The 22,193-nt window shown below is 46.4% G+C and overlaps 1 pseudogene; it reads right to left on the reverse strand.

Moving 5' to 3' along the window:
- Nucleotides 1–8,175: 8,175 nt before the first annotated feature.
- On the reverse strand, nucleotides 8,176–10,545 carry LOC142775151 (RNA exonuclease 1 homolog; annotated as a pseudogene).
- Between the last annotated feature and the right edge of the window lie 11,648 nt (nucleotides 10,546–22,193).

Here is a 22,193-nt window from a genome sequence, read left to right on the forward strand (position 1 = left end):
CATGCCTCCGTCCCTAGCCTGCCGATCTTTACGAAGTACTGTGTAAGAAGAGGGGAATATGTCATTGTCACATATCTCCTCATTCAGCCAGGTTTCTGTTAAGACAGCTACATGAGGATCATACTGTAGCAACAAAATTTCTAAGGATTCAGTTTTGTTTTTCACACTGCGGGCGTTTACATTCAATATTCGAACTCGTTTAGAGCTTTTAAAGGCATCATGTCAGTCGCAAGATAACGTCGATGTAATATCGTGCTGACCTTTTACGTACGTGGACTATGCGGTTTTTGTTGCTTTAATACGTTTGTTCAGCGTTTCGTCCCAATAAAAGTATTCTTTATCTATTCTTAGTTTGTCGTGAATAAGCGAGACCTTCTTCCTAAGTTGCTTTTCACTTTTAGCACTTTCCCACAGTACTTTTCGTTTTCTTAATGTTAATGCGGAGTTGCATTCTGGACAAATATTGAGCTGCCTTTTAGCTGTTTTACATTAGCGAAGATTTCCTGTTTTTCGTTGAAATCTTGGAGGTATATGATAACTGGGCGCTTGCCTTTGTGATGTCCAAATTGATGAATGCGACCAATGGATCTATATTTCACGCCAAGTTTAACTTCGAACACGTCTTTCACAACCTTATCTTTAAGCGACGTTTCCGTTTCATCGGATGATTCGGGTATTCCATGAACTATCAAATTAGATCGTCTGCTTCGGTCCTCCAGATCTGTAAGTTTTTTGGCTTGAAAGTTTATGACATGCTCCACTGACTGTAGCACTGCCTGTACTTTATCAGCTTGTCCTGAAGGAAGGAAGGGCTCAGGGCTACTTTCGAACACTTTATCGGTAAGTCTTCCTATCGCCTTTTTTATGTCCGCTATTTCTGTCTTTAATTCATTTAAGCCACATTGCAAAGCCTTCTGGCCCTGAAGCAGCTCTTCAAAAATTTCTTTTTGTGTAGGTCCAGGGTTCACTTCCACGTCACCGCACAACAGCAACTTCAGCATAAACACACATTCATAAGCAATGCTATAGTACCGTTTGGGGCACGGCAGTACCACTAGGCCAGGACAGTCACTTCGAAACGTACAGTAATGAGGACTACCCTGCAGTACGGAAAACAGTTTCCTGCTTAGCGTCATGGCATTGCCGGGTCCGCCGTGCCCAATGAAGTGGTAGTCGTGAGGCATCTGTTTTATATCCCCGGCTGTTGATGACGTCATGCCTCGTTGGTTGATACGTGTCGCCAGAAGTTCCGCACTATCATGCGATGGCGCTAGTTGATTTGATGACGAGACCGAATCGAAAAGCTGGTATGCATCGTTGGCTTGGCGCACCTCGTGGCACACTTGACAAGTCGTTGGTAAACCAGCGGCGATTCCCAGCAAACCCTGCAGTACGACCCTCCAGATATACTTGAGCATCAACGTAAGGCAAGGCAGCGGTATGTGCCACCGCACAAACCAATTAAATTTGACGAAACTTTCTGCCTCACACAAATTAGGGTTAACACCTATGCGTATTTGTAAAGGTTGCATAACATAAACCCCAATTTATATGTAAACCAATGTCCGTGGTGCGAGTCGATACCTTCGTTGCAAGACGTCACATGGAAAATTCATTGAAAACCTTCAGAGGCACAGTCACTTCTTTTAAACTACCGAAGCTAGGGGAGCCTTGGAAGGCTACTCTCGCCTAAGTTGATTTGCTGACTGAAAGGGGTCTTCGGGATCAAGACCGGTGAGCAGCGGCCGCCACTCGTGTCCAGAAAGGAGGAAATCAACCACGACATTTACCTCTCTCAATTATTTTATTCTTATTTTTCTTTGCTCTCAAACATATTATCATCATCACACGAGAATAAATTAAGTTGCGTTTGGTTTATATGCAGGGTACGCAAAGCCGATATTTCTCGCGCACCATTTTCAAGCGTAAGCCTACCGAGGGCGATCTTTTCAGCCTGTGACTTCTTGTTTCTTCTTTTCGTCAACCACCCATCCATCCTTGAAGCGCGCGGCATGGGGCGGATGGCCACAAACAATGGGCTCTCTCGCACCACTCTCCTTGCTATTCGAGTCCCCGACAGCATGTGCTTGTGGAGTGGTGCTCATCTCGCAAGCTTCCATTGAATGAACACTCTGATACTCCTTAATTTCAAGACGCGTCGTCCTGGGCTTTGGGGTTTCGTCGTTAACATCGACGTCGTCAGCAGACGAAACATCCTTTCACCTCATGTTACCTCGTCTTGTCTCGTCACCAGAGACGACTTCCGGAAGTTCAGAGGTCTTCTTGGTCGTTGGCTTCTCGGAAAGGTGTCGAGTGAACGCTTGAGCGGACATGTTGAGCGATGGTTCCGAGTTAATGGCGGCCCCATCGCTGAGTTGTTGCGTATTGGCCGGTGTGACGTAACCACGACGTCTGCCAACGGCCACCTCTCTGCCCTTGTTATTTTCGTCTGTAGCGGATTTAAATTCCATGCTATAAAGCCATTAAGAGCCCAGCCACGATGCCTGGTATTGGTTTTCAAGGCAGCCGCGATGACATCTCGCCACCACATTTGACATCGCTTTGATGGCTTCGGGAGTATTTTGGGTGCTTCCGTAGTACAACGTGTGCTTTCCCACGAAGCTCTGGTGATCTCTCAGAGCTGCAGACCACTATGGTTGTACCGGCTTGTTGGCCAAAACGGTGGCCAACTCTTGATTGCGGGAGTGTTGTCGTCTATCTTGTCGTGGAAGCGACTCTGACGACTCGTAGAACAATCAATCATCCGAGAAGTGGCAGTCTTCAGCTTCTGAACATCCGCACGTTACGCGCGTTCTAGGCGCCACTCGCATCGAGCGCACTCACCGATGATGATGATGTTGCTACTACTTGCAGTATATTGATACAATGAGCACAAATATTACAGCAGAAGGATTATGGTACATGTCGCGGGTGGTTTTTAAATACATTTAGGTGAAAGAAAACTTGCATTGTTTCAAGCCCCGTTATAATTAAATTCAAGTTTTTTTGTGTGTGAAACAGCGCAGAAGCAAAAGAAAGCCTGTGCTTGTGTTACCAAATAACATGCATATGAAATATGTAAAAAAGGTAGTACAACACATACGTATAGAAATTATCTATATAATAATTAGCAATAAAGCTTCTCCACAACGCATTAACGAGCAAAATGGAAGAACATGATACACTTGACAAAAAATTTACCCTCTCTATACTTTCAATGGAAAATAGGGGCATTTTACAAAGCCTTCCATGAGGGTGAGGACACAAGAAAAATGACTTTAAAGGTGTAGAGAAGGATAAATACACCCAAGTCTGCGTGTCCGGGTACCAAATCTAAATTTCTATAAACACAGCTCTGCTCAGGCACCTTCACCACTGTGCGCATTCTGTGATGAACTGGAAACAATAGACCATTTCTTTTGACCTGCAGGCGGTTTCACACATTACGAAAAACCCTATTAGAAATACCTTTACGTGGTATTGATATGGACTTATCTCTCCTGTCATTTTGTCTTTTGGAGCTTCCATTTCTGGTTTCTCTAATGCGACAGTATGCGCGGCCATCCGGGACTATATTGATGAAACTAATAGGTTAACTAATTAACCAGTTTCATTATCCTAACATGTCCCCATAATTATATACGTATAAAATTAGATTCTTGCTCTATTCTAAATATAAATTCATTTATGTAAATATTTGTATGCATTACATTAGGCACCACACTTTTATTTATTTATTTATTTATTGGTACCCTCAGGGCTTACAAGAAGCATTGTAGAGGGGAGGGGCTGAAGTAAATGAAAACACTATAAGGAATACACAGAAAAAGTGGCACTAAGAGATAGAGCACAAAAGGAAACAAACTAGATAAGTTTATACATGAACTAACAAAAGAAAATAGGACGAAAAAATACACTTTGACGTCGCAATCACAGTGAATGTCAGTGCATGTTGCACAAAAAATAATCGACTGATGCCTTTTCAATACACATGTTCAAAAAAAAAAAAAATAAATAAAATACACATGTTCAAAAAAAAAAAAATGATACATGAAAAAGCAAATTTTATCGAGTTACACACACAAAAAGAAAACATCAGTGCAAGGCAAAAAAAAAAAAAAAAAAAAAAAAATTTGTTGAGATCAAGACCTGTACAGAGATAGGTGGTAAAGAAGTAAATTGCAGTTTCAGTGTGTTGTAAATGCATTTGTGAACGTGATGCAGCTTTATAGCGTGTTCGTTAATGCTTTCCGGAAACGGTCAGGGTCTCTGATTGCGACTAGTGACGCAGGCAGGTGATTCCATTCATAAGATGTTTTTGGCAAGAATGAATATGAGTAGGTGACTGTGCGCTGTGATGGTACGTGAACTTTGAAAGGGTGGTCGACACGTGGGGAGATATAGGATGCGGATGTGATGTATCGGGACTTCAACTCATTGTTATGATAATATATTTTATGAAAAAGGCAAAGACGGGATAACCTCCTACGAGAAGAAAGAAGGGGAATGCCAAGTGTTCGTTTCATGTCAGTGACACTGGCAGTTCGATGGTAGTTGTGAAGGATGAAACGGACCGCTCGATTTTGCACATTTTCAATTATGTTTGTCAGACTAGCATGACCAGGATCCCATATGGAGCATGCGTATTCAAGGTTAGACCTAACATAAGTAATGTACAGCTGTTGCTTTAACTTCGGGGGAGCTAAGGAAAAATTACGTTTTAAATAACCAAGCATGCGGTTAGCTTTCGATGTAATGTATTCTATGTGTCTTTTCCATGAGAGATTGTTAGTAATATGCACACCAAGATATTTATAGGATATTACTTGATCAAGTGAAGTATTATTCAGTAAATAATTAGGGCATGCTGAAATACTACGGGAAATTCTCATTGTTTTGCATTTAGACGTGTTAAGGTCCATAACCCAGAGCTTACACCATGTCGAAATGTTATTAAGATCATTCTGCAGTGTTAGGGTATCATTAGGGCCTTCAATCTTGCGATATAAAACACAATCATCGGCAAATAAACAGATGGAACTTGTGATTTGGTTAGGAAGATCATTGATGTATATTAAAAAAAGTAATGGTGCTAAAACAGAGCCCTGAGGTACGCCTGAGTCAACCGGTACTTCAGGAGAGTTTTTATCATTAATGCTGACATATTGCGTTCGGTTGGATAGAAACTCTCGAATCCAATTGAAAACCAGGGGATCAATGCTTAACTGGCTGAGTTTAAATAAGAGTAAGCGGTGACTGACGCGGTCAAAAGCCTTGGCGAAATCTAAAAATATGCAGTCTACTGTAAAACCATTGTCTAGAAATGCGTGAAGATCATTGCAAAATGTTGCTAGCTGTGTTTCGCATGAGAATGTCTTACGAAACCCATGCTGACTACTATGAAAGAACTTATTCGATTCTAAAAAATTGACCAGATGGGAGAAAATGACGTGTTCGAATATCTTACAAGGAATTGAAGTCAGGGAAATAGGTCTATAGTTTTGAGGGTTGTGTGTGTCACCGGATTTATGAAGGTTGAGGGTTGTGTATGTCACCGGATTTTCTAGGCTATCGGTAATCTTTCTGTTATAGCTCCATCATTCCAAATCAGAACAGTAAATTTTAAAACCACTCGATTCTTGGCCAATCCCCCACAGTGGGTATGCGCCACTAACACTAGGAGAACAAAAACAAAAACACCACCCAAGTATACGGAAGCGATAGAGAGAGAGAGGGAGAGGAATCGTAGTATATGATCCGACCCTTCAAATAATTATTTACCGTTTATCCATCTCTTAACGAAAGCAGTATGCCTCCAGATGTTTAGAAAAACCCAAATATTATTTCTTGAATACAACGTTAGGACTACTAATGAGACTGCCATTTTTATAGAACTTTTATTTGGTGTACAGACGTGACTTAATCAAGCGCCATATTTGTGACCAGGAGCCCCGAAAATGGCCTCCATGTGCTAGCAGTGCGGCACATGACTGCGCAAACAATTCCATCCACCTCAGTTACCAAAAGTGTCTCTCATTGGGTGGCACGGTATCTGCGTCACTTGACTCGCCCATCGTGCTTCGGCAACAGACTGTCCTGTGTGCACGCTTTGCCTTCTATATGTTGGGTCGCCGGGAGCTGAGCTTCGCGTTGCGCGCCCGCCAGGATCAGTCGTCTCTGGAACGCAGGGCCGGTGTACTGTTCCGGGCATATGGCGGGACCGTCGCAGACAGTTGCATCGCGTTGCCCACACGATCCACTTCTTAGTTCACACTACCACGGTGTGTGATGAACTCCAAATATTTAGCGATTGTATTCTGCGGTGGTGGGACAATCACTGGAAGCGTCGGCGACAGAGAGGATTTCATGTGCTAGCATGGATAGTCTTACCGGCGCCATCCTTTTACTACTACTGAACACACTGGAACAATGAATCTCGCTTTAGGAAACACTAGACGGCGCAAGTGCACTTGCAGATTCTCTCACACTTTTCATACACAAGAATTTTATTTATTTTATCACTCGTCTAAAGCCAACATGCAATGGAAACCAAACAAGGCATACGATGAAGGATATATATCAGTTAATTGTTACGCGAAAATCATGACACAAAATTAAACATATTAGGTAGAAAAAAAGCCTCCCCCAAGTGGTACTGGATTCCCGTCTTCACGTATTATACTCGTGTCATTCTCTGGACAGTTGGTTTAAACCGATGTCGTTTTCCCATGCACCTTATTAGGTATAAGGAAAATGTCTATCAATGAACTATACATGTTGTTATTTCATTTGATCCAAATACAAAAATTGTTTTTTTGCAACGTGAGGTATAAACCCACAGGAAAACTTGCGGTGTTTGGTTTTCCGCATTTTGTTTATCCCTGCTCTGGAAATGACGTCCACAGATGCTTTCGTTCTTATTGGCGTCTTCTTCTCTCGCGCTGACTGGAACACGCGGAGCAGCTGCGCCACCACTTCTTCGCCTTCTCCAAGCAAGGCAGGCAGTGCGTAAAGAAGCGACCTCTATGAGCAGGTTGTAGGTTCTGCTGTTGCGAAGTGCGTTCGCCTGGTTATCGCAGATGGATTGTCTTCGAGGACAGCGTCACTGTCGAGGAAGGCCGGATTTGTGTGGTCAATGGAGACACTGTCTTCGCATTCATTAGGCAGCAGAACGAAATTCTTCGGACAGTAATTGACGACCTTAAAGTGCACGTCGTAAGGCGGTTGCAGTGGTCGTCTGATTGCGTCGTGTCGCACGAAGGCGTGGGTGCAGTCGCGGAGTGTGCGATTGGCGAAACTTGGACTTGAGTGTTGGCGTGAAGGAACAGTAGACACATCTATAATGAACGTCCTGAGGCTAATGGCATAATCAGCTAAGTCTATTGATGAAGCTGGTGACGTGTCTGAAAACTTTCCAGGGGCGCTATGCAGGATCGGCCGAGTTTTGCGAAACTCGGCATCCTCTGAAGCTCTGGCAATATCCCTTTAAGAACGAGCCAACAGTACGAAAAAGTCAAATCCACCCCTCAGTGCGCTGAGTTTCATTGGTTACAATAAAACCAGTCATCGCGTCAAGGCCGGTCGACTAAGATGATTGCCGTTTTCGAACCAGAGGCATCTTCTTCCATTTGTTAGTCGTTCCACTAAGTGCAGAAGTGCACCCACGCAATAAAAGTTTCAGAAAATTTCGGGACGATATGTTTTAGAATCGCGGTTTGCATAAATTGATTTTAAAGCTTTTATTGTCTGCACTAGGTCTGTTTTAGAATAATTAGTATGGTGGCCCCTGAGATCATTACCGGCCGAGCGTCTTATAACATCACGACCACAGATAAGCCCGAGGCCACTTGTTAATCATCATGGTCAGCCTACACATTCTAACACGATGCTTAGCTGGTGCGTGTTGTCTCTGTTGTCATCGCCCACTAGCACCCGAGCACTACGGCCGGTTAATATGCTTTTAGTGGCGAAGCTCCTAAAGCCGTTGGTCTGTCCCTCGTAGCTTGTGGGACATGACCGCCTAGTTCGATGACACGCTCAGAAGGTGTGGACGTACGTACGTAAAGACAGACAGACAGACAGACACTTCGTTGCCTTTTTGTACTGCATAGTTGTGGCTAAAATATCTTTAGGCAGGCGATGACGACATTGAATGCGACTTCGAGCGTGGTGTCTGCGATTTTTATTCGAATTGCAAGGGCGGCGACTGCTTCGTGCCCGTGCGGGCAAAGCCGGCTGACGAGGGACCCGCTATCGATGACGCAACCAGAGAAGGTTGGCCATCGTGGATCATCGTGCACCTTTCTTGAGGTCGTCGCGCACTTTCCACAGCATGAGCTCCATGCAGGCGGCTGCATCTTCTTGGCTGTCGTGACCATCCACTCCATTCTGGATGATCTTACCGAGGTGTTCAGCCACGAGGGTGCGTAAAGCTCGTTTGTAAGGGAGTCCTCGTCGGTGGGGGAACACGGCGGCCGTGTCGACGACGGTCTCATGAATCAGCCGTAAGGCGCGCAAGTCCGAGTCGAGACTGTGGCCCAAGAGGATTGTGTCGGCCGAAAAAAAGGGCCAGCAGGGTAGCTTGGACATCCCTAAGGTTCGTCTTTACGCCCACCATGTCCTCTTCTTTCAGGCCGCTGAACCGCGTGGCGTAGTCCAGAATCTGTCCCCGAGGCTTCACGAGCTTCTCGTAGACGGGCCTCAGGTGCCAGTCGACCACTGTGACTCGTGTGAGCTCCACTCCTTGGGACGTGTAGCACATTTCACAGTCAAGTGCATACACTCCAGGGCAACCTCCGCCAGGTGGTTGCGTCTTGGCGAGCGTTGACACAAAACCAGTGAGCTGACTCGGCTCAGGGCCCTCGTGCACGTGACCCTTGGCAACACAGCAACCGCGCGACTCCCCGTCACCCTCACAGCAGCTGTAGCGACTCTCCAGGGCTCCCGCAATCCACTTTTTCCAGAGGCGACCCCAGTGGTGGACACACTCTTCGGCAATTTGTCAAAATGGTTGATTGGGCGAGTTGGTGATACATGACTAATTATGAAATGGAAGCGCACAACGTAGAAGCAGACGGAAAGACAGGGACAAGCGCTTGTCCCTGTCTTTCCGTCTGCTTCTACGTTGTGCGCTTCCATTTCATAATTAGACACTCTTCGGGGCGCACATAGTCGCCGTCTTCCGTGAGAGCGAACGTGGCACCGCACCGGCTGCATTGGAGCACCGAGCCAATTAACTTTGAGTACTGTCGGCGATCAGTTCCCGCAAACAATGCACGCCCTGGCTCAGCTGGATGCGGTCGCGGGTAGTTGTATTCCACAAACTGCTCTGGGGTCATCCGGTACACCTCCAACAGCTTGTAGAAACGTTCTTTCATCCGCTCCGGAGGTGGTTTGCGATAGCGGTTTTCCTCGATGCTGCAGCTTATGCGTGCCGCGCGGGTGCCTTGCAGCACCATCTTGTGCGAGATCATCCGGTTGGTGGGCTGGGCGGGCGCTGCCGCGGGAGCAGAGGTGCCGGCACATGAGGAGACAGAGCCAGCAGAGGACGCGCCCCCGTGTTGGGCCGACTCTCGGCGCAGTTACTTGAGTGTGTTCACGGCCATATCTATGTAGACAATCTTGCCAGAGCTCCGCTCGTAGGGGTGACTCTCCTTGGACAACGCCTTTTGGAAGGCTTCGTCCTCTGTGGTCGATTCTTGGGTTGATTCCGCTGCCCGCTTGGTGTGAAGCCGCTCCTGAGGCTGATTCGCCGTCCCCGAGGTTTTACTGGAAACGGAGGCCTCGTTGAATATGCGCGAGCACTCCTCCGCGGGATCTTCCTCTTCTTCAGAGTCAAGATCCCACTCTAGCACAAAGGAGGGCACCTCGGCGGTGGCTTCCTCCTTTGGGTTGTTTCCACATGGGTTGCTTCCTCCTTTTGGTTGCTGCCAGGACACGGGGACTCTATTGATGAAACTAATAGGTTGACTAATTAACCCGTTTCATTATCCTAACAGGTCCACATAACTATATACGTATAAAATCAGATTATTGCTCTATTCTAAGCATAAATTCGTTTATGTAAATATTTGTATGCATTACATTAAGCACCACACTATCCTAGGCTATCGGTAATCTTTCTGTTAAACCTCCATCATTCCAAATCTGATCAGTAAATTTTGAAACAACTCGATTTTTGGCCAATCTCCCACAATGAGTATGCGCCACTTACAATAAGAGAACAACAACAACAACAATACGGGGTCCTCTGTCGGACCCCCTCTCCTGGCAGGAGGAGGCATCCGAAGACGAGGACTCCGACTCACTGGAAGTAGACTTTGCTTCTTGCTTGTCAGAATCTTTCGCGCCGGATTCCTTCTTTCGCGATGAGGAGCTGCTGCTACTGCTTCCTTGCTTGTGGCTCGATGACCACTTGGACGAACTGTGGTGATTAGACTTGGAACCGCCTTCCTTCTTTTTTTTTTGGATGGCGAGTGGTCCTTGGTGGATGAAGACGAAGGTCACATCAACAAGTGATTCGTTCGGCTTTACGCCTTCAGGCATACGACATCCGTGTTGTTTATCGCTCAGGACGCAGAAATTCAGACGCCGATGCACTATTCCGTTCTCCACTGCCTCCTGACCTTGCCTGCTTATCAACTGCCATTGGCGATTCGTCATCACTGAGCATCACCGACATGCCATCTGAGCAGCGCAAGGATCCTTGGATCAATATTTTGCTCGACGTACTCTCTCACAGTTCGTAAGAAACGAACTTCACGCTCCCTCTCTCGTCAAGCGAGACACTTTGCTGTCCGTGAAGGCTTGTTGTATTGCCACAATTACGTGACGGATGGCCGTAGGTGGCTCGTTGTCATCCCTCGTCATTTGCGCTCAGACACCTGCGCTGCCTTTCACGATGACGCCCAGTGTGGCCACGTTGGAGTATTTAAGACTTACTCTCACCTTCGTCTAAGATACTACTGGCGCGGCATGTATCGGCACGTTCGCCAGTACGTTCGATCATGCACCACGTGTCAACGATGCAAGATACCTACTCACAGCACTTCTGGCCCTCTATAACCCTTAACATGCCCAGTGAGACCATTCGACCACGTCTTAATTGATATTTATGGTTCTCTACCCAACACTCTTCGAGGCAACCGGTGGATTATCTTCGCCGTCGATCATTTGACACGCAACGCTGAAACATCTGCGCTGCCTGCTACCACTGCGAAAGACGTTGCGTCCTTTCTTCTTCACCATCTCATTTTGAGACACGGTGCACGTCGTTAATTACTGAATGACCATGTACGCGTGTTTCTCTCGAACGCCGTCGACGAGCTGCTCAAGGCATGTCGCACTGTCTATCGGAAAACCTCGGCATACCATCCTCAAACCAATAGCATGACAGAATGCTTTAAACGCACCCTTGGAAATACGCTTGCCATGTACGCCTCTGACGACCTCACTAATTGGGACCAAGTGCTCCCTTTTGTCACGTACGCGTACAACTCTGCGCCACAAACAACCACTAGCTCTTCTCCTTTCTTCCTCCTGCACGGACGTGAGCCATCATGCTCCTTGGACACCATTCTCCCTTACAGGCCTGATGTCACCGAAGCGACGCCTGTTTACGAAGCGGCTGCTTATGCCGAAAAAAATCGTCAACTCGCTCGCTCATTTACCGCACAAGACCAATGACGCCAGAAAACTGACCATGATGCCTCGGTGTCTAGTGTCCACTATAACTCAGGAATGCTGGTTTCGCTCTGGGTCCCGTCTACCTCTCCCGGTTTTTCCCCGAAGCTTTCGTCGAAATACCATGGCCCCTACCGTATGGTGCAACGAACATCTCCTGTCAACTATGAAGTTGAGCCCATTGATCCACCTTCGGACCAACGTTGCCGTGGGCGTGAAACAGTGCACGTATCACGCCTCAAACCGTGCCACGACTCCCTTGTGGTGTCATTTCCCTAGGTCACCAGGTTGGCTCCTGTCTGCGCGGGGAGTAATTGTACCGAAGTATAGTGGCGCCAGCTCTGTGCCAGCGTGAAAGAAGACGTTGACGTCCGTGTGTGGCTTGTGCTTGCCGGGTTCTTGCCTATACCAGCTTGTTGCGGCTAACGTTTCTCGAATAATAACCTGTGTTTTTACGCAACCTTGCTCGTTGCAAACCTCAGATGGTCCCTCTGTGTCCATCTATTGTTTGTACGTGACCGCCTATAGTTCCAGCTTAGCAAACTGCCCACTACTTCGTCCTTGCAAACATGCCGCTGCGCCCCATCCCCGTTCCACCACTTCACCGACCAAAATGCAGTTTTATTGAAGGGCGAATGGAAGTGACGTATAGCTACCACTTACGAATATTAATTATACTGTATAATTAAATGGTGTTTGTTACGTCTTTGATGATGCAGTAAAAGATGTTCGCGGATGTTTCACGGTTTAGCGAGGAAACGCTCCAGCGCTTCGCCCAACTCATCATCATTCACTTCGTGGATATGCTGTGATTTATTTTGTTCTTATTGTCTGTCACAGGGTCATCTTTCAGTTGACTTGTTCGTACTTTTTGAATATGCTTTATTGCTAGTTGTTTTATTCATCTTTTTTCTAATAAATTTATGTATTGTATATTTTTTCATTAAATACTCTATATAAATAAAACTTGGCAACGCGGGTGCGGGCCAAGTTGCTTTCCTGTGTTGTTCCATAGAATAAAAAAATTGAATAAAATAATCATGGTTTCAAAAACTACGTAAGCGTTCTTTTCTATACAAGGCCTTTGAGAAACCACCTGTGACATATAGCGCAATACTTTTGCGGTATTAATTGAAATCAATGTAACAATTATGCATCATGACGCAGCAACGCAATCCAAAATACTCGTGTGGTATTAGTAGAAATGAACGTAACCACTATGCATCACGAGGCAGCAACGCCATCCTCATCGGTGCCTGCGCTCACAACGAATGACGCGTGGAACATTCGGCATGTGCAAAGGTCAAGAAGAAGAAGCTCATTGCGCCAACTTAGTTGCCAGGTATCTAAGGGCCAAACAATTAACTAGCTGCTCGAACAGTCGATATTTCTAGGGGTCGTTGGTCAATTTCACGAACAGATGGACCCAACGACTAGTGCGACCAAGAGCAATCTACCGTTCCGGCCAACCTGCCGGTACAACCATGGTGGTCTGCCGCCTCTGGTAGATTACCGCAGCTTCCTGGAAGAGCCCAGGCGGTACTACGGCAGAGCCAGTAAGACCCACGAAGTCGTTTGACGTCGACGTCAGATGCAGTGGCGGGATGCCAACACGGCTGTCTGGAACAGAAGACCACGCCTCGTTGCTGGGACCTCAATGGGTCTCTAGCACGAGTTTCGAACCCACTATTCACGAAACTATCACCGAGTGAAAGGTGGCCGTTGCCACCCGTCGTGGTCACGTGACGCCGGCGAATACGCTAAGATTCCGCGACGACTCTGCCGTGAACTCGGAACCATCAGAAGCGTTAACTCAACACCTTTCCGAGGAGGCAACGACCAAGAAGACCTCTGAACTCCCGGAAGCAGTCTCCGGTGACGGGACGAGAGCAGGCCTTATCAAGAGGCGAAGTGAGGTCGCGACCGCCGATGACGTCGGAGTAACTGGCAAACCTCCCAAGCTCAAGACACAGCGACTTGAAAGTAAGGAGTCCCATAACGCTGGACCAATGGACGCTTGCGAGATAAGCACCACACCGCAAGTTCAAACTGCCATGACCTCGAAGAGCAAGAAAAGCGGCGCGACAAAGCCAATGGTTCGAGGCCAGCCCCACTTCGCGCCAGCGTAAATATGCATGGAAGGTTCACTTGAAGAAGATCCTGTCCAAGTCGATATCTTCAGTGCTCGCCAATGAGACGTCATAGACTGGGGCTGCAGATTTTACTCGAACGTGCTTCAAACGTGCCACTTATTCAGACTGGCCACGGCGTCACTGATTTGCGTAAACAACCGAAACAAGAAGTCACAGGCTGAAAATATCGCCCTCGGTAGGCTGCCGCTTGAAAATGGCGCGCGAGAAATGTCGACTTTGCGCACCCAGCACATATACCAAACGTAGCTAGATTTATCTTCATATGATGATGATTAACTGTTTAAGAGAAAACAAAAATTAGAATAAATGAATTAAGAGGGCTAAATGTCTTGGGTTTTTTTTTTTTTTTTCATTTCCTGGCACCAGCTGCAGCAGCTGCTCGCCGGCCTTGATCCCGAAGCCTATTTTAGGTTTTCTGATCGATTCGGGTGAGAATAGCCTTTAAAAGCTCTCCAGCTTCGGCAGTATAAGAAGCGACTGTTCCTCAGTTGATTCTCAACGAATTTCCCATGTGACGTGTTGCAACGTCTGTCTCGACTCGCACCATGGACATTGGTTTACATATACATTCAAGTTTATGTTATGCAACCTATCGAAATGCGGATAGGTGTTAACCTAAATTTGTCTGAGGCGGCGAGATTCGTCGACTTAAATTGATTTAATCATATGGTGGTTTTAGGACGTCAAACGCCACATATCAATCACTTAAATTGATTTGTTTGGTGGGGTATACCGCTGCCTTACTTTACGTTGATGCTCCAGTATATCGCGTGCAGTGTGAGGTTCCTACCAATTGTCGACGTCGTTTTTCGCTGAGAGATCAAATAGTGAGAAAAGTAGTGCCCCACGCTCATTGACTGTTTGCCCTCGAAAAATGTCTTCTTCGTGTAATGAAAGAGATGTATTTGTATTATCTTCCCTAGGAAATGCCTGAACGGGACACGTTTGTATATTCATTGTGAAACACCTATTGTCTCGCTAATATTCTAATGTAGATGAGTGCCTTTGTAAAAGATCCTCGTTTATGCTGTGACTCTCTTTCTTGGCTGATTCATCGTAATCTTGCATTGTTCACAAAAGAAAATTTCATATAAGGGACAATTATAACCGCGCGAATAGTCATTTCTTCTAATTCACCGTATATGCTTCCCTTATTTAGGCATTATAGATGAGTTCTCGACGTGCGTTTGTGATAACAAATTTTCAGAAAAGGGCGACCTTCAAGCGAATTTCACAGTGCGAGAAATACGAAAACATCTGAGAAAGAAGAGAGAGTTTATAATGCAGCATGGCACAATATATGCGTGCAGATAAGGGTAAAGACTAGCCCGATCGGTATGTCAAAATTCAAAGCACGCTATGAAACTCTTCATCATGAAAACTGAGGCGAAGCTTCCACACTTGTTCTCTACTTTCGAGATAATAATTCACAAATTTTTAGCGATATACGTGGGCGGTATATAGCTGCTAGTGTGCTTCAACGCGCGAGGCTTAGTGGTCAGAGGCCTGTTGCAGTTATGATGTTAATACCTTTTCAAACGGCGTCTGGTATTAACGTGATAGCGTGAAACAGCTCGCTTCGTGGAAATTCTGGTGTCGGCGTCGACGTGGTCGTCGTTGGTTGTGATCGAGAAATCATTATATTTTCCATGTGCAAATAATCCAGAAAGATGCATAACAAACAGGTACTAAATATTTCCGGGTCGAGGTGAGGATATAGGCGAAACCATTTGCGTGGCAAGCAGGTGTCCTACCACCCAGCAACGCGTCTGCCTGAAAATACAGGTAAAATAACTTCCTCTGCTTGGAAATTCAGAGGTAATAACTAGCTTTACGTGCATATGCGTCCAGTCTAAAGGCTAGAATATTAAAGTAATAGCGAAGTGATACTGCATAGTAGAAGCGTACACAACGATCAGGTGTTTGAACACGTGCTTGTCAGCCCTGCCACGGTGGTCTAGTAGCTAAAGTACTCAGCTGCTGACCCGCAGATTGCTGGATCGAATCTCGGCTGCAGCGACTGCATTTTCCATGGATGCGAGAATGCTGTAGGCTCGTGTGCTCAGATTTTAGCGCACGTCAAAGAACCCCAGGTGGTCAAAATTTCCGGAACCCTCCACTACAGCATCTCTCCTATCATAGGGTTGTTTTGAGACGTTAAACCCCACGTATCAACCACTCACGTAGTTGTCTTAATGACTTCTGGGTTTAAAGCCTGCCAACCAAAACGAAAGGCACACAAGCAAGTGCGAAAACATTCCGCGCGCATATTTGTTCGTGGTTGCAAGCATGCCAACCATTACGCAGAATACAGCCACATGTAAAAAGGTCACTGACAAATACCACTTTCAATTTTATCAATTACATAGTAGTTATTCACAATTTAGACGTTTGGAGTACCATTATGCAATAACAAATTGGCAGCATATCCACGGAGTGAATGATGCAGAGTGGGGCGATGCATTCGTCCGTCATGCGGCCGTCTGTGTGACCATCCATGCGTCCATCCGCCCGTCTATGCGTGCGTCCGTTCGTGCGTCCATCCGTGCGTTCGTCCATGCATCCGCCCCTGCGTCCGTCCATGCGTCCATCCATGCATCTGTCTGTGTGTCCGTTCGTCCATCTATTCAACACTCCAAGTACCACCATCTCGCATCTTTTTATCATATATTTCCAATATAGAAGCCCCGCCATCCAGCGGATATTCCAAGGACTAAACGATAGGTGGCACACGCACACTTTCTTACGGCTTGTGCTTCGGGTCTACTTCCCGCCTTTAACCACCTCGAGTTCACTGTATATACTAGTTCACTGTATTCATGGCACTGCGGCCCAATGCATGCCAAACCATTCTAAAACCAAGGAGGTTACGCCCAGCGAGTGTAACGTAGCAACCTTTTCCTGTCAGATAGTGCTCAATGTGCATGCCAATGGCTGCTAATGGGAAATGAGAGACAGGAGAATTCTGCTTTTACTTTCTTACGGCTTGCTCTTCGTATCTACTTCCCACCTTTAACCACCTCGAGTTCATGGTATATACTAGTTCATTCTATTCGTGGCACTGCGGCTCAACGCTCGCTAAACTTTTCTAAAACTAAGGAGGTTACACCAACAAAGTATAACGTAGCAACCCTTTCTCGTCAGATAGTGCTCATTGTACATGCAAATGGCTGCTAATGTGGAATGAGAGACAGGAGCATTCGGCTTTTATTTACCGCGCACGCCGCGACCTTATTATTGTTCATTAAAGCACAGGAGAAATCTCCCACCGGCACCACCTTGCAGGTCAAATCGTAACACCTTTTTCACACTACGACTACGACTATGAGAGACGAACGGGTGCTGCTTAGAGGAGCTTCGCCCCTAAAACGTGTGGGGTCTCGGCGAGGCGAACGCGCGCACCGCCACACCACGCTCTTGGAGTGACGGACACAGTGAACATGATCGGTACCAAGCACACCCCATACATACATTTATTAACTAATTTAGACGACGATATCGTCCGCCGATTGGTGCAACAATTTCAATTAACACTAAACCATACAAACAACATAATGCAGGGACGCACTAAACACACAATAACATGATAAAAACACACTAACACACCCAACACACTAGCACATACCCAAGGCGGCGTCGCCAACGCCTGACCTTCCACGTGGGACCCCGGCGCGAAGCCCGCGGTGCCGAGCACCGGGGACCCGCGCTACAGACAACCGTTCGCGGCAGCCGCCACGCGCAGAAGAGACTCGCTCAACGCTCGCCAACCACCAAGGCCCGCCTTCCGCCAGGGGCCACCACCGGCGCTGCCACTCTACCAACAGTGGTACGTGGATGGATGGATGCTATGAGCGTCCCCTTTATAACGGGGTGGTGACAAGTATGCCACCAGGCTCGACAAACAAAAAAAAACCTTTTTTTCTTTTTTTTTATGTTGGCCTAATGCCTCTACTTCGATAAATTCTATCTTAATGGAAAAAAGGTAAATTTTCAGCTTAAGTTCTCTGCCATTTACGGCACACTGTCCATATTTTATTTTTCCAATATTTATTTTTGTCCTTTCTCTCTAATTTTCTGCCACCAATACTCTAACCGTCTCTTACTTATTTCAATCGCGGGTGTGTTCAGCTTTCCATTGTTGTCCCTAAAACCCAAGGCTTCCTGTAGGCTCGTGCCCAAACGTACACCTGGGTGGATATCTCCACATTCAATCAGAACATGCTCCGCCGTTTCCTTATCTTTCCCGCAGCATGTGCATTGTTCTTCTTCTTTACTGAATCTTGCTTTATAACTACGCGTTCTAAGGCAACCCGATCTCGCTTCAAACAGTAAAGCGCTTCCCCTTGAATTATCGTAAAATGCCTCCCTCCTTATTTCATTTTTGCCCTTTCGGTAGTTACTCAAAGCCGGTTTTTTCTCCATAGCTGCCATCCAGCAAACCCTCTCCGCCTCCCTGACTTTTCCCTTAACGCTCTTTGTTGACATATGGCTCACAATACCAGCCGTATATTTACTAGTGAGTCTTCTAGTTCTTTTTCTCCACTGTGTGTCCACGCTCTTCCTATACAAATAACGGAACACCTTCTCTGCCCATCTACTCTCCTTCATATTTCTTAGCCTTTCTTCGAACCTTATTTTGCTCTGCGCTTCCCTCGCCTCAAAACCTGCCCACCCCATATCGCCCTTTACAGCCTCGTTTGTCGTCTTCCCGTGAGCACCCAACGCGAGGCGTCTCACAGTCCTTTGATTTACATCCATTCCCGATTGCACCTCTGCCCTCATGCACACCACTGAGTTCCCAAAAGTAAACTGAGCTAGCCATGGTCAAAAAGACCGTAAAGTGTTCAGAGTGCGGGATAGGGAGGAAGGTGGAAATTAGTGCGGAAGAGAAAGCAGAAGATGACGCCAAGTGTAGACAGTGCAAGTTCGAGGAGAAAATGAAAAATATGATGGCGGTCCAGAGTGGGCTCATGGAGAAAATCGCAGAGCTGGAGAATGCATTGGCGAAGGAGCGAGAGAAAACGTCAGCCATGGAGGAAAGGCTCCGGGCAGCCGAGAAAGGCCTATCGAAGGTCGTGAAGGGGAACGAAGACGCAGGTGACGGCGGAAGCATTATGGCGACGACCCCCCGTGCGGGAGAGATGAGGGAAACAGGCATGACAAAGGCAGATACATTGGCCACAGGGCCCAGCTACCGGGAAGTAGTTTTGAGGGAGGGAGGGAGCAAACCAGCAGCCGTGACTCACGCTAGTCACCTAGTCGGCAGCCAGGTGCAGGTTTTAGAAGGAATGTCTGAACAGGTCATCATCGCCGGTGACTCAAATTTAGTCCGATGCGCAGCGGTAATCAAAGAAAGGGTGAAAGGCGACAAGAGAGTTGCGATAGGGACGTTCCCAGGACAAACGCTGGGGACAGTAATGAGTCAAGCGGGTGAACAACTCGCAGCTAAAGCTAACAATCGTAACCTCGTTGTAATTGCGGGAGGGTTAAATGACGTCCTGAAAAAAGAATCGTCAGGACTAGCGACGACCTTGGCGAAAGGGGTGGATGACATGCGCACCGTGTCCCCCCAGGTGCAAATTGTAGTATGCACAGTACCGGAAGTACCAGTACGCAACGTCAACCTGCAAAGAGCGGTAGTCGACGCAAACAAAGAGATATGGCGAATTAGTCGAGAGAAGGGTTTCGAGGTAGTGGATTTAAACAGGGAAGTGCACAGGTGGGGTGGATTCCAAAGAGACAAGATTCATTTCGATAAGAGGCTTGGACACGAGGTGGGCTGGCGACTGGCAGGACGCGCAGTAGCTTTTTTGGGGGGCTCACGGGCCCTTCGGAGTCCGGGGTAGCTCGTAACAGGGAAAACAACCAGGAAGACGCTTTGACAGGTAGAATTGCGAAAAACCAGAAAAAAGGTAAAAGAAAAAGGAAAAAGGCGCGTGTTGCAATTAGTTACATAAACATGCAGGGTGGCAGAAAGAAGGCAAAATGGTTAGAGATTGAGGAGCAGTTAAACAAAGAACAGATAGGCGTGTATGCGGTTACAGAAACACACCTTAGAGACTTGGAAGAGCCACCACATATTAAAAATTATGTTTGGGAAGGGTGTAACAGGACCATATCGGAAAGGAAAGGTGGGGGTGTAGGAATGCTAATTCACCGTGGAGCCAAATGGGTTAGAGTGAAACAGACGTGTTCAGAGCACCTCTGGGTTCTGGGCACAGTAGGTGGAAAGGAAACGTGGCTAGGGGTAGCCTACTTGTGGACGGGGAATAACTGCAGAGAAAAGAATCAGGAGATAGTGGATTGCATGAGTGCGGATATTAAGGAATTTGGTAATGGGGCCGAAATCATCCTTCTAGGGGACATGAATGCCCACATACATGACCTTGACGGATATTCAGACACCAATGGGAAGTTATTACTAGATCTTTGCGAGCAACATAGTCTGGAGATAGTTAACACGGGGCCTAAATGTGACGGCCAGATCACATGGGAAGTCGGAAACAAGCAATCAAGTATTGATTATTGTCTCATGACTGAAGGAATTTACCACAAACTGACAGAAATGAGGATAGACGAGGAAGGCATTAACAGCTTGGGTAGTGATCATAAACGAATAACATTACAAATGGGATACGAAACTAAAAATATGAGCATGGAATCAAAGTCTGGCAGCTCGTATTTAAATGACAAACAAATAATAAATATAGCCGCAAGAGTCGAGGAAGAAGTAGGCGAAATACCAGGCAAGGACTGGGAGTATAGGGAGCTGTTACATCTAATGACGAAGGAGATAGGGAAAGAGAAGAAAACCGTTTGCTGGAAAGGAAAAAGGAAGCCAAAAAGTTGGTGGAACAAGGAAATCCGGGAGGCGATCGAGAAGCGACGCGAAGCATCACGGGAGCATAGAAAGGCAAAAAAGGAGAAGCGGCCGCAGGACGAAGTCAAAAAAATATGGGAAATATATTTGGAGAAAAAATCCCTTGTACAGAAATTGGTAGAGGCAAAAATTAAAGGTGAAAGTGAATGCTGGATGACAGAGATACACGAAAAAAAGGAGGCCGCGCCTAGGATTTTTTGGAGCCACATAAAGGCGCTAGGTAGGAAGTCTGTCACAACGCAACAACATATTCTAGATGAAGGAGGAAATCAATTGGAAGGGTACGAAGCGCTAGGTTACATTTAAAAGGTAACAGCCGATTCGTTTCAAAAGAGCGTCCAGGTGATCTCCCCGGTGAGTAAAAGTGTGGCGGAGAAAGCAACAGAGGAAGAGCTAGTACTAGATAATTTCAACTGGAAAAAGGCCGAAGGAAAAATTCCAAAGCGCACTGCCGCGGGTTTAGATGGGATTCCCGTTAGCCTTATTAACGAACTAGGACATAACACTAAAGAAGCATTGTTAAAAGCAGTAGAAAAAAGCTTAAAGGACGGACAAATACCGGACAGTTGGCGACAAAGTAGAATGAACTTAATCTATAAAGGCAAGGGAGAAAAGGACAAGATTCGCTCGTATAGACCACTAACCATTACATCGGTACTATACAGGTTGGCGATGCAAGCAGTAAAAATGAAAATAGAAACATGGGCCGAACATAACGATATTTTGGGAGAACTTCAGAACGGATTTCGAGTCGACAGGCGGTTAGACGATAACCTGTTTGTTCTCACTCAGTGTATAGAAATATCTAAAATAGAGAATGGGCCCTTGTACGTGGCTTTTCTAGACATCACTGGGGCATACGACAACGTTAATCAGGAAATTTTGTGGGATATATTGAAAGGAATGGGCATGGGCGACGACTGTATACAGCTTTTGAGGGAGATATACCGAGAAAATACAGTTTGCATAGAGTGGGAAGGAATGCGTAGCAAAGAGAACGTTGAGGTTAGCAGGGGTCTGAGACAGGGATGTCCTTTGTCCCCACTGTTATTCATGCTGTACATGGTGAGTATGGAAAAAGCGCTAGAAGGTAGCAACATTGGTTTTAATCTGTCACACAAACAGGGCGGCATGATGATTGAGCAGAAGCTTCCAGGTTTATTTTATGCGGACGATATCGTCTTATTTGCGGACAGCCGAGATGATATACAGCAGCTGGCGAATATATGCGGAAGGGAAGGTGAAGCTCTTGGACTAGGATTCAGTGTAACGAAGTGTGGTTTGATGGTATTCAATGATCCCTGTGATCAGACGGTGTCCATACAAGGCCAAGAAATACCGAGGGTAAGTGAATACAAGTACCTTGGAGTATGGGTAAATGAGAGTGATAGATACATGGAGGTACAGGAAAAAGCCTCGGCAGCAAAAGGAAAGAGGAATGCGGCAATAATGAAGCACAGAGCGTTGTGGGGATACAA

The sequence above is a fragment of the Rhipicephalus microplus genome, chromosome X (genome assembly GCF_043290135.1).
Source record: "Rhipicephalus microplus isolate Deutch F79 chromosome X, USDA_Rmic, whole genome shotgun sequence".
Classification (NCBI taxonomy): Eukaryota; Metazoa; Arthropoda; class Arachnida; order Ixodida; family Ixodidae; genus Rhipicephalus; species Rhipicephalus microplus.